The following is a 16,956-nucleotide window of genomic DNA, read 5'->3' as shown; positions in this document are numbered from 1 at the left end:
CCCGTGTTTTGTCTTCTCAGTCGGGGCAGGATTTCAGCGCGTGTGTGGAGCGTCTGTGCGAGGCGCTGGCTCCGCGTGGGGAAGGAGAAGGGGGTGCGGTGGGGACGGGCGGTACAGGCGGTGGCGTGCCTTTTATTATCACAGGTCACAAGTGATGGTTGAAGCCCCTCCTTTATTTTTTTTTAAATGTTTTATTTATTTCTAGGACAGAGAGAGACAGCGTGAGCAAGGGAGGGTCAGAGAGAGAGGGAGTCACAGACTGAAACAGGCTCCAGGCTCTGAGCTGGCAGTCAGCACAGAGCCCGACGCGGGGCTCGAACCCACGAACTGCGAGATCATGACCCAAGCGAAAGCCGGACGCCCAACCGACTGAGCCACCCAGGCGCCCCGAAGCCCCTCCTTTAAACGAGTGAGCCTCTCACGGCTCCTGACCCCCGTGGGGGGTCTTTGTCCCACCTGCCATGACTGTAACAGCCGCCCCGCCGCAGCGCCTGCCCGCGCCCGCTCCCGGCCCCCGGCCCCACACTGCCGCCCGGCACTGCGCAGGGGGGTGACAGATTGCCTGTGTTTTTCCCAGCCGGCTTCGTCTGACTCACGCGGCGGCCTGGCCTTTTCTCCGGTGGGAACGTCTTGACACCCGGGTTGGGTTGATTTTCCCGCCACACAATTCATTCCCTTCACCCTCGTTTTACCGCCGGTTCCCTGGGATGAGTTCCCACCTTCCTGGGGTGGAAACGGTTCTTCTGTGTGCGTCCGCCCAGTCCTGACAGCCGACCTTGTGCACCAGCGAAGGGCACACAGCACGGGCCTCACCGCAGCCCGATGAGGTGTCCGCAGGGTGATCAGGCCGCCCTCCAGGGCCCCTGCGTGGCTGAGGTCGTGTCTGCGTCCAGGCCCACGGGAGCAGGCGGGCGGGGGCCCTCAGGCGCCCCCCCGGGGACAGCGGCTCCTTCTCGCGCAGTCTTGCACCCGCATCAAGCCCATGGCCAGCACTGGCCTCCAAGTGTCCTCTGAAACCTGGAACGCTTCTCAACAAAGTCGAACCTATTTCCTTCCCGCGTCTCGTTTTTCTTCCTCGCTCATACCACCAAACACATTTCAGAGAGCTCCGCCGACACAGCCACCGGCCACACCAGGAGAATTCGAGATAAGGCTGAAAACCCCATTCACAGAGGCAAGGGCTTTTCTGTTTGCGGCGGAGGCTCCACAAACGTGCTCCTGAGTCGGGGAGCGGGTGCCTCGCACTGGAGGCCGGGGAGGGGGTGAGCCACAGAGCCCGGCGCAGGAAGGGAGGAGGGGGGGTGGGCTCCAAGGAAATTGCACCTGACTGCTGCGTTAATAGTAGGCGTTAATAACGCTCACATTCGTGAGTAAGTGCTCTACATACCCCGCTGCAGCTCTCGTTACCTCAAGGACACTCTAGTCAGGACGTGCTGTGATGCTGCTGCGTAACAAACATCCCGGGGAGCACAGAGGCCTCCAGAAACAACTCTGTGCCCCTCACTGGTCTCTGAGTCAGTGTGGCTCCGAGGGGCCAGGTTTAGACCCGCTCCACCGCTTTTCCTTCCAAGACCAGCTGCCGTGCAGCATGCTTTTCCCGGGAAGGGGGGCGGAAGGCTAGGGTCAGTAGGCATCGCGGACGTCTCTCGAGGTCTTGGTTGGGAACTCGCACTGTGTCATTTCTGCCCCGCTGACCAACGCAAGACCCAAGGCCATCATCATCACCAACAGGGCAGAGAAGTACACCCCACCCCCCGGGAGCCCTGGCACAGAGGGAAGGGCGTGATGAGCAGACCATAGGACCTAGTGCAGGCCGCCCACACCGAGTGGTGGCACAGCCGCCAGAGGGCTCCGGGGCCCGGGGCCAAGGTGGCCGCTCTGAAGCGGAGACACAGGTATTCCAAGCGCTGTAGGCAGAGTCCCAGCCTTGCGACCTCGGAGCCACCTGGGCCCCACCTGGCATCTCTGACTCAGTTGCTCTGTTCTGGACTCAGGCGCCGGGACTCCAAAAGCCCAGAGCTTCACACGTGCAGCCGGAGCCGAGAAGCAGGCTCCGAGGCCCCGCCCGTCCCTGTTGGAAGCGCAGGGCCCCGGGCCTCACACCAAACCTGCACGTGCGCACCTGCGTTTTTTTAGCAACTTCACCGGACTGATCATCCACGTGGTGCCTTCGAGAGGTGCGGGCGTGTTGGCTGGAGCCCCCGCGGGCCACACAGGGCAGGTCAGAGCACTCCAAGGGCGCGACTTCTGTGATGGGGTTTCTGGTTCCCGTTTTCCATGACCACGGCTGCACGGCTCACGCTCCTCTCTGCGGCCACTGGAGGGGTGTGTAGGGAGAGGACCAGGTTAGACCCTTCAAAACAAATAAATAGAAGTGACTTTGTAGTTACAGATTGTATAAATTACCCACACCTAGCAAACTTCTCTCTTCACATGCTTTTAACATAAACACGGCCAAAATGTATTTATTTTTAAGCTGAGGGAGAGGGAGGAAGGGCTAACAGTTTGTTTTCCGATCCTCTCTCTCGAGGAGCGTGAATTCCTACCCCTTAAATCCTCAAGAAAACTGCTGCTTTAGGCTGGTGGCGCGCACCTTTGTTTTAAAGACGCATCTCTTAACAGGAAGATTTCCCTAAGAACCTTCCGTCCCTTAAGTGAAGAAAAGTTGGGGGAGATGGTGGGGTTTCCATGTGAGAAGTGGTCCCGCTGGAAAAAACACCAAGTTCCCGTTCCAGCTCATCCCCTCAGGAGCTGTGTGACCCTGCGCAGGTCACATCACCTCTCTGAGCCTCTGTCCTCCACAGTGAAATAGTACCAATCCCGCGTATGTCGCAAGCGTGCGGTGGAAGTGAAATCATGAGTCTGGAAGTGTCGGGAACAGAGCCGAAGAAGCTTTATGATTTTAGCCGTGAAATAGGATTGTGTGTTCCATACACAGAATTTGGAGGAGGAAACAAACAGGAAAAAACAAACAGAGAAGGGCAAAGGGTGGACCAAAAATTGCCAGTGATCCCATTCCGGCGTGAAAGCATCCACAGATCCGCAAAGTGACAGAGAAGGGTTTGGCACATCCGTCCGTAGGGCCGTCGGGGCTCTGTGTGGTCCGTGCTCTCCGATGCACCTGCCCGCGGGTATATGTGCAAGCGCCGTGAGCCCGGCATCGTGCAAAGCCAACACTGGCTGTGCTCTTCTGTACGACTGAATTCACTAATTATTATAAAAGAAATTTCAAAAAAATTTTTTTTTAATTTTTTTTTTCTGAGAGAGACAGAGAGAGAGACAGCGTGAGCAGGGGAGGGTCAGAGAGAGAGAGGGAGACACAGAATCTGAAACAGACTCCAGGCTCTGAGCTGTCCGCACAGAGCCCGACGCGGGGCTCGAACCCACGAACCATGAGATCTGACCCGAGCCGAAGTCGGATGCTTAACCGACTGAGCCCCCCAGGTGCCCCTCAAAAATTATTATTATGGTATATTCATTTTAAAATAAAAATGTACGTGGTAAGAAAAAAGAGAGAAAGATAGGCATCTTCAATCCTTATCTTCTTCGACGTCTCTGAGCACATTCATAAGTGTCCTGGCCCGGGGTGGGTGTCGAGGACGGGGCTCCTGCACCTGCAAAGGCTGCTGGGCACCTGAGAGCCTCCCAGCGCCCGGTGTTCTCTCAAGGGGTGAGTCTTCACGTGGATCTCCTGAGCAGAGCGTGGCAGGGATGAAGTGTGGAGGGCACCCTTTCCTGTGGAGGTGGCAGAGGTGGGGGGCAGTAGCCAGCGGTCAGTGGGTCCCCAGAAGGCACCAGGCACCCACGCAGCTGAGCGCACAGCAAGAACGACCCCCATCGCTGCTCCCTGGGTTTGGGGAGAATGGAGGAAGATGCCGGTTCTGCAAATGAATTTTCAGCCTGTCCAGTTAAATGTCCAGCCCAGGCTTTCACACGTGGGCGACCTGGGCTGTGAAGACCCCAAAGGGCCGAGCCCCTGTGAGACACGGGCTCTCCCCAAGCTCCTCCCATCGGGATTTTGGCTTTCTAACCGGGAACCTGGAGACAGGCGGCTCCACCTCACCACCCCTCACTCCATCCCCTAGACGGGGACGCCCTCGAGGAAGGGGCTGCTCCTCCCTGTCCCTGGAGCCCGGCCAGCTCCGTGCACACGCTGGTGCCGAGTGAGCCCCATGCCTCCCCCGGAGGAAGCCTGGCTCCTTGGGAAGACCCCCATCAGTTGGTATTACACACCATTCCTTTCCTCTCTCTTTAGACATAGCTTTAGCCGCTGTCTAGAGGAAAGAGTTAGGAATGAAACAGAGATCCTCGACAGTCCCGGACCACCCATTTTTAAGGAAAAATGGTATCACAAATTGTTTATCTAAGTGGAGAGTGTCGTGCACACAGAGATGAACGCAGAGCGCTCTCCGTATCCCGGCCCCTGTCTGGACGTTGGCTTCCGTGCCTCTCGACTAGAAGGGAAGATCAGTCCTAAAGGACGAACAGATCCGACAGCTGACATCACAGGAGTCCTTACAATGAACCGTTTGGTTTGGGGTCAGAGTGACAGACCCCAAGGGACAACTCTGGATGGGGCGAGATGGCCAAATTTTCAGACCCAGCCTTGGAAGCACAAGCCCCAAGACCCACGATGGCCTTTGCAGGAGAAGATGGGTCAAGTCCCCTTCCTTGTTCACGGGGCCCGTCCACTGTGGGCGAGCGGCAAGTGGCCGCCGTCTTGACCGCCCAAGCACCTGTCCCGGGAAAGGAGCCATGGAGCTTCCTGCAGCCGTTATGCACCCAGCCCGCAAGTGACCCGTCACTCACTGGCTCGTGATTCGCCGGCTTGACCAAGAACCATCGCTGGGCCCAGACGGGAATCTGCCTATGGCACCGTCAGGAAGCACCCACATGCGGGTGAGACCCGTGCGTGTGCAGCTAGGTCTCCAGTGACTGCTGGTGCCTCCGGAGAGCCGGGCAGAGAAGGGCTCGGAGAGCCGTGGTGACCAACGGACAGCGCCTGGGGTGGCTGCCGGCCCAGGGCCGCGTGCGCCTTCCAGCGGCCGCTCTGGCCAAGATCAGCACCTTCTTGTCACTGATGAGAAGACAGATGGCAAAGCTGGTTGGGGGCAGAGCGAGCCGCAGGCCCAGGGTGCCCGTCCCCCGGGCAGCCTCCTGTCTGCTCCCACCTCGTGGGCACCCCTGTACTCGGCCACAACGCAGACAGCTCCCTCCGAGGCTTCGTGTCCCTCCCCCTGCTGCACAGCATGACTGTCTTTCCCTGCTTACAAAATAGAAAACAGGGGCCGATCTGGGACCACGTCCCCTGTCCTCGGTAATCTGTTGCCACTGACCCGCCGGGGGCCCCGAATGCCGGGTTAGAGCTGCTGGCATGGGTGAAAACAGCTGGAGACAGAAAATCTGGCTGCATGTCCATTGTCTGTTCACACAAGAACTAAAATGACCCTGGGGAGGTTGTGTGGGTCAGCGCGTGTTGGCATTTGGGTTTATGATTCCCACTGAGTGAGTCAGCAGAGAGAACACAGAGGTTTTAGCAGACATCTTTGAGCTGGTGCCCACTGCCATTTAAAAAAGAAAGATGCCTGGGGCGCCTGGGTGGCTTAGTCGGTTAAGCGTCCGACTTTCGCTTAGGTCATGATCTCGCGGTTCGTGGGTTCAACCCCCGCGTCGGGCTCTGTGCTGACAGCTCAGAGCCTGGAGCCTATTTCAGAGTCTGTGTCTCCCCCTCTCTGACCCTCCCCTGCTCACGCTGTCTCTCTCTCTCCTAGAAATAAATAAAAAATATAAAAAAATAAAATAAAAAAGAAAGATGCCTGTTTGTAGCATGGCCGTGTAATAGTTGCAAAGCCCTGGACCCAGAGTCTCCAGCATCCCACACGTGGGTGCGCACACGTACCCAGCATGAGTACATAACTAGAAGAATGTTTGCATGTATCTCAGGCAGGAGCGGTGCCAGCTGTAAATGGAGTGGCCCGCGGCCCCGCTGTCGGCTCAAGCACCCAATGGGTTGGGGCATAAGTGTCACTGCCAGCCCAGAGAAGAGGTGCTTCCACTGCTTATTTATACTAGTGTGTAAATGACTGACATAGGATTTTTGGAACAGGTTTTGGTAGTGCAGGGATGCTGAGAGCTCACAAGTTCACGGCGGGTGGGTGGACAGGAGGGTTAAAGGTGTGTCATCGGGAAAGGGAATTGCATGACTGTAAGAGATGCAGCACAAACAGACCAGGATGTAGGGCAAGGACAGACCTTCCCCCTGTCAGACAATGAGAGGTGACTTGGAGCTCGTCGTGGCTGGGCCCCACGGAAACCCACTGGAAGTCTTCTCTCCTAACTGCTTACTCAGCTGGATGTCTTCCAGTTCGGCCGCCTTGGTGCGCATTTTCCGTGTGCGTTCCTGGGGCGCTTCCTTCCTCAGAGGGTCCCCAAAGCACACTTTCAGTGACCCCTTTCAGACCCGCCTTCCCCGTCGCCACACCTGCTTGCAGAGCCAGACGTGTTTTTGCCGTGTTCTGTCGAAGCGGAAAGCCGCCCGGGGGTCGGGGCAGGCGGGCGGGAGCGGCAGCCGCGGGCATGAGCGAGGGCTCTGCTGCCGTCCCGGGTCCCAGAGGGCGGGGCCGGGCCCCCGGGAGGGTCACAGCCGTGGTCGGGGTTCCTCAGGTGCCTTTTCCCGGACGAACAGCACTTCTCAAGACCGAAAACGTATTACTACTTTCAGGCCCGGAAAAGTAAATCGGGGTTGGTTTTGGCTAATACAGCTCAGCCGCGGCCCTCTCCTCCCTCTGGGCGAGCGCTACACATTGCGGCTCCGTCTGCTGTGGAAGAAAAAGCCTGGTCTCCGGGGGCTCTGATACACCCCGCTGCTCACGCGTGTGCGTGTGTGTGCGTGTGAGTGCATGTGTGCACACGCATGTGCATTGTGTGAGTGCGCGCATGTGGGCCACGAGCCCTCGCCCCGGTATGTGCCCGTGAGACATGCTGGCGGGATGTGCCCGGACAGCCCCAGGCGGCGAGCAGCTCGTCACGTCTGGGCCCAGGGGGTTGCAGGTGAGCTGAGCTCGTTCCTGGCCTTCTGCTGGCCAGGGGGGCCCTGAGCCCGGCTCCCATCGCTGCACACGCTGAGAAGGCCCTCGGGGGACCCTGGAAACAGACGGATATAGTCCGGGTGGGCGTTTTCCCCGCGGCAGAACCTCCTGCAGCATGCGGGCTGTCTGGGGCTCTCCCACCCCCTCCTCTACACTCTGGCCCCACTCCTGCACAGCTCACACCCCTCCCGTGCCTCGGTTTCCCCATCTGGAGAGGCCGAGAAAGGCATGTTCGGTTCATAGGTGGATGTAGAGGGTGCCTGAGGGGATGCACGTGAGGCCGTGCGGCCGTCACCAGGCTCCTAGCGGCCGCTCTGAGCTCCCAGCCGCACCGCAGGGCCCCTGCCCCGATGCGCAGCCTGACCCCGTGAGACAGGGACGAGGCCGGTGTCGCAGGAGCATCCCCACTGCTCCCACATCTGCCAGCACCTGCGATGGCCAGTCTTCCTCACTCCAGCCGTTCGGCTGGCGGCATCCCTGGTGGGAGCGGGTGACACTGGGCGAGGGCACGCTTAGGACAACATGAGATGCCGAGTGTGAACTTCAAATGGAGAGCAAAGCGAGAGAGAGAAAGGAACAGGAATCTGGAACATTCGGCACCGGGCTTCGCAGCAAGGGGGGCGCCACGTGAGCACAGAGCTGTGAGCACGTGTGTCTGTGACGGGGTCAGAACCAAGAGAAGTGGCCGCTGACGGGTGAAGAAAACCCGCCCGGCGGGGCCCTCTCCAGCCCGGCTCTCGGCAGATCCCTCGTCGGCGCGGTCCCTGGCGTCCTGGCCTCTTCTCACCCGCGGCCTCAGCCCCTGCCTTCCCGCCTCGCCCACCTGCTCCCCGGCGGGTGTCTCCTGGACCGCCTCCCACGCCCCTTGAGCGGGGGCACGTTGCCCAGAGGACCCACCGCTGTATGAGAACAGAGTATCTGAAACGGGGCCAGTCTGGAAAACGCGCAACACGGGGTCGTGTCCCGGGAAGGCACCGGATAAATGCCAACGACAGCGATGGGCACTTGTGGGGGGGCCTCGTGGGGGGGCCGCCAGCTCTCCAACACGGCGACGCGCTCTCTGGCGAAGAGTCCTGGCACCAGCCTTCAGAAGGAAGTGGTGGCTTCTCCACGAGCGCCCGTCTGAACGGAGGGCCCACTCAGTCTGCCTGGTCACCCACAGCCCCCACATCGCATCCAGGGGCGGCCTGGGCCTCGACCGACACGGACACTCTCCAGAAATAGAAGCCCCGCCCCCGTGGGGTGGGGGAAACCACAGGAAACAGTTCAAAGCCACTTCCAGCGCCGTGGTGGGCCCCCAGGAAGCTATGAATAGACGTGGGGCCGCTGCTGCATTAACGGGCTGTTCGCCTGAGTCATAAATCACAGAAAGACGGTCCCGCATCTGAACAGCCCGCCGTCTTCACTGTCTCTCTCCCGAGCAGCGCTCTGCGGGCTCCGGTGACCCCGACCCCGTCCGTGAGTGCCGGCCCCACTCCTCCTCGTGGGCAGGGTCTCCCAGACCCGAGGACTCTGGCCCAGAAGAGTCGGCGGGTGCCGTGAATCGCAGGAAACGAACGCTACCTCCGTAAGCCTCTGCGGCAGGATCTGTCCCAGTGGCTGCCCACGCCTGGCCCGGGGTCCCCGCTGTCCCGCACTGGACCCGACCTGCCCCCACCCCAGCCACTTCTCTTCTCCCTCAGCCACCTGTACAGCAGGAGAGCGCGGCCGGACTCACACGTGTGACCTTTAACGTCGTTTCGTTTCCTTGGCTCTCGTTTCGCCGCCACGCTGACTGGCCCGCCTGCGTCTGGCCCACGCTCTGTCAAGGTCACGGCGACCGTCGAAGAAAAGGCCGACGTTGTCGGCGAGCCTTGTTCTCGGTGGCGGTGGCCGCGTCAGGCCTCCTCCCCTTCCCGCCCCATTTCCCGCAGGGAGGCGGGCGCTCAGGGACAGACTCAGCCCCCAGTAAGGGAGCAAAGCCTATGAACCGCCGTTAATGCCACCTGGTCCCCAAGCACAGCCTCGGTCTTTGCCGTGACGGTTCCCAGCTCCCGCCACCTCTGACAATACCCTTCCAGGTGGAAGACGGGGCCCATTTGTTCGGTGACCATATGTCACAGATGCAGGGATGAGGCCTGGTTTGGGAAGGCGAACTCTGCGCGTTGATTCAGAGCGATTTTGGGGACTCATGTCAGACTGGGGCGGCTGCCCATCCTCCACCCACCTCGTCTGTGGGCCGCAGGGAGGTGCCGGCAAGGCCTCGGGCCCGGGATGTCCACAGTCCCAAGGAGGCTGCAGCCAGAGCCCCGACGGCCATCCGAAGGCGGCGGAAGTAAGAGAGTCTTTCTGGACACTTCCCCAGTGCTCAGGGCTCAGCGCTCACGGCTTGCTTTCCGGGGCTTCTGGATCGGACGGGGCTCTGGCCACTCACAGGGCAGACAGTCCAGCCCCTGGAGTCCAGCTTCCTCCCAGCCTCTCAGCATGAAGGGGCTCCATCCAGAGGATAATTCGGGGTGTGGATTAAGGCCCGGGGACTGGAAGGGGGCACTGCAGCGTGGCCGGGCCCCCTAAGGGCAGGCGGCCCCAGGACCGGGCTACAGCAGCTTGGAGGCGGGCCCCAGGGCTGGGCTGCAATTAGTCTCCCCAGGAAGGCCAAGGTCAAAATGAAGGTCTCGTCCCAGGAAGGAGGATGCAGCCATGTGATCTGGGCTAACACACTTTTGTTGTGTATCCGCTCCGTCAGCCCAGGAGAGGCACACGTGTGCTTTGTGCTTGCACTCTCATGCCGGGGTGTTTCTGCTTCCTTCTCGGTGTACTTTCTGGAAGATGTTGCCTCTTACAAAAATTCGGGGTGGGAGTACTCATGGCAATCCCAACCATAACCTTCTTTGCAGAAGGACACTTTCTGGAAGCTTCCTTTCGGCTTTCGTTATTTCTGCTCTCTTTTCTGTTTTGTGTAAGCGTCACACTGAGACTCACCTGTAGGGACCAGTGTGCCCAGCACAGAGTAGGTACTCAGACGCTTTGCTGAATAAATGAACAAATTCAAAAGCAGAAAAGAGAATCATTTTGACCTCTGCACCTCCCTGTAGGCCAGACTCCCGATTATTCAAATTCACATCAGTTTTGCGACTCAGCATTTTCTGCCTAATGATGGACTTAATTCCTATAATTAATTAATTTGGACTTATCTTTCGGGGGGCTGCAATATACACTTCATTGTGATTCTTTTCTGTAAAAAACATGTCAGCGGCATCTTCTTAAGTATTGATTCATTGCTATTTTATAAACATCACTCATGGTCGCTTTTTTAAAAGGAATTTAAGGGGTGCCTGGGGGGCTCAGTCGGTGGAGCATCTGACTCTTGGTTTTGGCTCAGGTCAGGCTCTGCACCAGCAGCGTGGAGCCTGCTTGGGACTCTCTCTCCCCTCTCTGCCCCTCCCCAACTCGTGCTGTCTCTGTCTCTCTCAAAATAAATAAATAAACTTTAAAAAAGAAAGAAATTTAAGCAGAAATTCCTAAGAAAGGAACTGATTGCCCCAAACACATTAAATCCAAAATAATATGAGCATGGCTGGCTTTCCCGACATCCTCCCGCACAAACATGCAAGTAGAAGGCTAGAGAGAGAGACAAGTTGATGCCCTCAAGTAACGCCATTCTTGCTGTTTTTAAATTAAACTGTATTCGCGTTACTTTAATTTGATTGGAAAACAGTGTAAAGTAAGATGGAGGGAATTGCTGGAATAGTTCTTTACCACAAGAAGTTAATTTCTAGAAGCCACTCTAGGCTGATAAAGGAGCCCAGAGGCAGTGTTTCCGTCCGCTGCACCCTTAAGGCGGTGCTTTGTGACCTTCCCGTTGGAAAGAGGGAGACCCCGGGGCGCTGACAGCCTGGGTCTGTGCCCCAGGGCGGGCCTGAAACAGCAGGGCTCCGCGTGCGGGGTCCCCTGTTCAGCGTCTGTACCACATGCATCCTCCTCGGCAACAACGGCCCCGAGCGTGCTTAGTCCCGTATTCGGACGAATTTCAATTTTTCTGCAATCGTTTATAACAGTCTCTCCGCGCTCCTTTTATTCTGTTTAAGTTTCTTGTTTTTAGCTGGGTTTCATGCAGCGATTGCCCCGCGCCCCACGTGGACTCAGGGACGGGACCTGTCTGTCGCCGTCCCACCCGAACGGCAGCTTTTGCCTGGACTTTGTAATCCCTGTCCCATTTTCTTTCCCTCGGAACACGGGAGAGCCGGCGGGTCATCTGCCCCGGCGCGTGCTCTCCGGGAACACAGTCCGGCCGTGTCGTGTTGTCCGTGGCCTCCTGATGCGCGGGGGGCACTTCCGGCCCACCTGGCTCCCGTGCGGGGCGCCCTGAATGTGCCCACCGCTCACCCAGCGGCGCCTCCCGCCTTCTCCCCGGGAGCCAGGAGCACTTCGAGCCTCTCCCTTCCCGTTAGCCGGGGCGTCCCAGGGCCCCCCGCTGTCTGCTGTGTCACCCTCCGCTACTCCCTTCCTCGCTCCCCAAATCCACGCTGGGGCCCCGCACCCCTGCTCTCCCCGTGCATCCGCCAGCGTGACTCAGGGCCTCACGGCCCGAGCCGCAACTCTGCTCCTGGACCGTCTCACTGCAGAGCCTGGGACCTCAGGACACACAGCCCACCGCACGGCCCCGCTCCATACACTCGGATTTTAACTTCCAGCCTCAATGACAGGCTCCAGTGTTCCTCGGTCCACAGATGTGTGTGACACTGGGGACGGACACTCCGTCCAAACGCCAGCCTGTCCCGGAGCTGGCCCTCTGGCCTTTCTCCGTCCACCTGCCCCCTCGCACCCCCGCTGCTCATTTTTTATTCCTGTGCCCAGAAGCAGAGATGCTCTCTACCCACATCCTCGCTGGGGCCCAGCCAGCCGAACCGCGTGTGAGCGAAGGCTTGTCCTAGCAGATTGTGAAGATTAGGAGTCAGCGAGGACTGCTGTGGAGAGCCCGTCACAGATACGGGGACGTTTTTCAGTACAGATGAACTGGCAGTACAGTTTCAATGTCTGATAACGTGTTTGGTGCCCCCACGAAGAGCTGGAATCTGCGAGAACAGACGATGTGGCCCCTGGCTAGTGTACCGGGCGTCTCTGGGGTTCCCACCCCAGTCTCTGCGCCAGTGACTGAACCTTCTCCCTCTACTGGCCTAGAAGGTCAAGATCCACCCAGTCAGTGCAACCAGGCTGGCCCCCAGGCTATGCCTGGCCTCCCCAGAGATTTCTGACGGGATACGCAAAGCCACTGTCCAAAAAGCCTGAAGCCATGAGCTATAAATGCAGTTCCAGCCACACTGCCTCCATGCTGAGCCCCCAACATAGCAATCCCAATCCTGCCACAGGACCTTGGCACTTGCTGCTCCCCCCCTCAAACATTCTTCCCATCAGATACCAACATCGTTCACCCCCTCACTGGTAGATGGCTTCCAAAGTGTTATCAGAGAGTCTCTGACTTGTCCATTTAGGGTAGCACACACGCACACACATACACTCACAGGTGCACACACATAGACGCACATGCACACAACCATATCCAGACGTGTGCACACTCACAGCCACATACACACTCACCCGTGTGTATGCACACACTCCTACACTCACGCACACATGCACACGCATTCTTCCACGTTTACCGTGTTCCTCCTCCGCCCTGGCAGCCCCCACCATGTACAAATAGAACAGAGACTCGAGAGGCCCCAGGACTGTGCATCCCTTGAAGCTTGCACGGCCTCGAGCACTTGGCCAAATGCACACCCACTCGTGGAACAGGTTGGCGGACAGTCTCAGAGCCCAGGTTTACGAGTGTATGTGGGCTCTGAGTCACGTGCAGGGTAGTAGGTTCAAATCCCACGCCTTCGCTTACTGACTGTGTGACCTTGGGGGTTTGTCCAAACTCTCTGAGCGCCCCCGGGTGCAAACAGGGACCACGAAGCCTCAGGGAAGCTACCAGGTTGTTGTGAGAGCAGAAGCAGGCGGTGCCGACATGGGGCTGGGTGCAGAGCGGGACACGCTGACCACGCGGACCCCGTTCCGGGTGCTGTGCGGCCGGGCTGCGCGGATCAGGTTCACGGCTCTGGGTGTCTGCATCCTCTCGCGGTGGCAAGTGCGGCTTCGTAGGTTTGCTGAACTCAGAAGGAGGCGGCCCCTGTCCTGCGGGTCTGGCCCGCGGCCCCTGCGGGGGGTTTGGCGCTGCCAGTTCAGCCTCTGCGCGGGCGGCAGGCTCAGCCCCGCGCCGCTGGAGAGAAGGAAAGGAGTCACCCACTGACCTTTCTTTGCTGCTTTGCAACTTCACTAAAGCATTTCCTTCCCTTCCCCCATCCAGGAAGGGGAGAACAGCTCAGTCAGCTTCCACCCTGAGCTGCCCCTCCCCATGCAGGTGGGGCCGGAGGGGGTGGGGGGACCGGGCTCCCTCCCGGGAAGGCAGGGGGCCAAGGGGCAGCAGCTCTTCTGAAGCGGCAGGACACAGACGCCCTGGGACTCAGGGACGGGGCCGCCAGGTCGAATAGGAATCACTTTTAGTAGAAGTATGTCCCACGTAATATTGGAATTTCAGATAAAAATGAGTAACTTTGAGAGAAGCTTATCCTCTGCAATAGTTTCACTGAAAATAAAAAATGACCAGGGGCGCCTGGGGGCTCAGTCGGTTTCGCGTCCGGCTTCGGCTCAGGTCATGATCTCAGGGTCCGTGGGTTCGAGCCCCGCGTCGGGCTCTGTGCCGACAGCTCACAGCCTGGAGCTGCTTCGGATTCTGTGTCTCCCTTTCTCCCTGCTCCTCCCTGACTCGTGTTCTGTCTCTGTCTCTTTCAAAAATACATAAACATTAAAAAAATTTTTTTAATGACCAATTTTACCATAAAATATGTCCCATGCAACTAAATAAACATTCGTTGCCGTTGTGGGTTCAGTAACATCCCCCTGGACCCGCAGAATGTGACTCCATTTGGAAAGGGGGTCTTCACAAATGAAGTGAGCTAGGATGAGGTCGCACCGGATGAGGGTGGGCCGTAAATCCAGGGCCTGGTGTCCTTCTAAGAGCAGCACATGAGGACACAGAGAACATCGGGGCGGCGCGTGTGACCACGGAGGCAGACTGAAGGGACGCACACACAAGCCGAGGCACCCCCGGAAACGCCGGGAGCCCCCGGGAGCCAGGCCAGGCAGGAAGGACCCTCCACCATGATTCTGGTTCTGGCCTTCAGAGCCGGGAGAGAATAGATCTCCGGTGCTTCAAGCCCCCATGTGTGGTGCCTCCTTACAGCCGCCCCAGGAAACAAATACAGCTGGCTCTCTAAGTCCCCATCGAACTGGGCGTCTTGTATTTTTATTTGCTAAATCTGACAGCCCTACTCAAGAATCACCCCAGAGGAGTGGTTAAAGCGGTCGGGTTAGGGGTGCCTGGGGGGTTCAGGCGGTTGAGCGTCGGACTCTTGCTCTCAACTCAGGTCATGATCTCACGGTTCATGGGTTCGAGTTCCGTGTCGGGCTCTGCGTTGACAGTGCGGAGCCTGCTCGGGATTTTTTCTCTCCCTCTCTCTCTGCCCCTCCCCTGCTTACAAGCTCTCAACATAAATAAATAAGCATTTTTGAAAAATTAACAGTGGCCTCATCAGCACCCGGATGGTGTGCTCTTACCCACTGATGTGGGCACAGCATCCGCCAAGGGCACCTGGAGTCCTGTCTCCCCCCTGCACCCCACTGACCCCTCCCTGCTCTTTTTTTTTAAAAGAATTTTTTTAATGTATATTCATTTTAGAGAGAGATACAGAGTATGAGTAGGGGAGGGTCAGAGAGAGAAGGAGACACAGAATCCAAAACAGGCTCCAGGCTCCAAGCTGTCAGCACAGAGCCCGACACGGGGCTCAGACTCACGAACTGTGAGATCATGACCTGAGCCGAAGTCGGGCACTGAACCAATGGAGCCACCCAGGCGCCCCTATAAACCCTCCCTGCTCTTGATTAGACTACAGTGGAGCTGTCTGCCCTGGACCAGCCCCAGCACGGGCGCCTGTGCTGTTGGGCTCCGACTGAGCGTGTGCCAGGAGCACGCGACCCCTCCCTCAGACGCCAGATTGCGTAAGACCCTTCAAGACTGACCCCACCCCTGCTCCTCTCCCCCCACAGAAGTTAAAGCGCCCCAAACTGCAGTTCTCACAAACCCTAACACACGGTGGAGTCAGTGGGAAGGGCCATGAGACCCGGGTGTAGGGACTGGGGGTCAGGAGGGTCTCCCCGCCTCCAGCCCTTGAAGGACACGCCACAGTGACTTCTGGAAGCCCACTTGCCATTTCCCGCCTCGAGCAGCAAACGCGAGCTCGGCATGTCTGAGGCCCCGACCTGCAGACCCGGCGTGGCTTCCGAGGGTGAGGAGTGCACGGCACTGAGCCCCCACCCCCAGCGGCTGGACAAATGCGCATGTCTGTGGTCTGTGGAGGGGACGGCTGCCTCTTATCTAATTGCCTGGCGATTGCCGGACCACCCACCGTCCTAAATTACCCTCCATTTGCTAAGCCCTGGCCTCGGAGCTCTGCTGTGAGATTCAGAAGGAGGAATGTGCCGGCCTGGAACCAAACGCCTGGCGTCTCGTCTGTCCTAGCCCTCCGTGAGGGCGGCCGCCCCCCTCCTGCCCCACCCCCCGGTCCCCCTCCCGTCTCGCCCCCCCCCCCCGCCCGTCACCTGTCCGCACAGCTCTAGGTGGCCACGCCGAAGCCCTCACCCCCGATGTCCCACGACGCCGCGCCCCAGGGTGAAGGCGCGGGGTCCCCTCTGCCCTGCGGTGGCCCCATGCTGCTAGAAGCTCGAATCCGCGTTCATCACCTGGAAACGGTGGGCAATTGTCACGCAGCCCAACAGGGCAGCAGAGAGCAGGGCTCCACGTGCTCACGAGAAGAGGCGCTTTTGGAAACAAGCCGGGGATCGATTCGTAGGCGCGATGGTTAGTTTTGTCTGTCAAGCTGCCCAGATCGCTGGTGAAAAGGTCTTCCTGGGCGTGTCTGGAAGAGACTAGCATTTGAGCGGGATGGGGGGGGGGTGCGCAGAGTCAAGAGGACCCCCCACTGCGGGCGGCGTCATCCCGTCCCCCGAGGCTGGAGGAGGACAGGGGTGGAGGAGGGGGAGTCCGTCCTCTCTGAGCCGGCGGCCATCTCCCCCCGCCTGCCTTCCGACAGGAGCATCCCTGGCTGTCTGACTTTCCGGTTCAGGCCCCTGGGGCCTGCTGGACACACGTGCGGCTCGGAGGCTGAAGAGGAGCCTTCTGTCACCCCCTGAACCTCTCCAAACCCTGTCCGATGTGTCACCTTACTTCTAACCTGGGGCGACGCCACAGACACAAACACAGACTGTTCCCAGGAACCGAGTCCCTCACAGGTGCTCCATACTCACCCCTTCGCAGAGGGGAGTCCTGGGGCATTGGAGGCTCCGTACTTGGCCGAGGCCCCCTAGCAGTTCAAGAGCAGGGGGGGTTCAGCGCCCCCCCACCTGGCTGCAGTCCCGACCACCCCGCCCGCTGCCTCGCTTGCTGCCGCTCGTTAGTCTGCACCTGATCAGTGACGCGGAAGATGTCCCCACAGTCGCAGGGGCCCCAGGGCCGGCTCACGTCAGGCTCCAGAACAGTGGAGAGCTGGGGACGCTGCATCAGGAACTCTCCTCCGCCCACCGAGCCGTGCGAGCGCCCGCCGTCCTCTGGCACCGTGCTGATGCCAACAGCCGTGAAAGATGTGGCCTGAACTCGAATCCGAGCCCACTTTGAGAAGAAGCTCAGATTCGTTGTTTTTTTTTTTTTTTTTTTTTTTTTTTTATTTCTAGGAGAGAGAGAGAGACAGCGTGAGCAGGGGAGGGTCAGAGAGAGAGGGAGTCACAGACTCTG

General features: G+C 58.9%; 1 long non-coding RNA gene across 1 annotated transcript; it reads right to left on the bottom strand.

Moving 5' to 3' along the window:
- Positions 1-2,961: 2,961 nt before the first annotated feature.
- On the bottom strand, positions 2,962-13,354 carry LOC120228788. Its single transcript, XR_005527592.1, has 3 exons — positions 13,042-13,354; positions 3,615-3,735; positions 2,962-3,207 (listed from the first exon to the last, which is right to left on the bottom strand). It is a non-coding gene; the product is annotated as an uncharacterized LOC120228788 (long non-coding RNA).
- Between the last annotated feature and the right edge of the window lie 3,602 nt (positions 13,355-16,956).

The sequence above is a fragment of the Hyaena hyaena genome, unplaced genomic scaffold, assembly GCF_003009895.1.
Source record: "Hyaena hyaena isolate Hyena2069 unplaced genomic scaffold, ASM300989v1 scaffold_1, whole genome shotgun sequence".
Lineage (NCBI taxonomy): Eukaryota > Metazoa > Chordata > Mammalia > Carnivora > Hyaenidae > Hyaena > Hyaena hyaena.
This window is presented reverse-complemented; position numbering and strand designations above follow the sequence as displayed.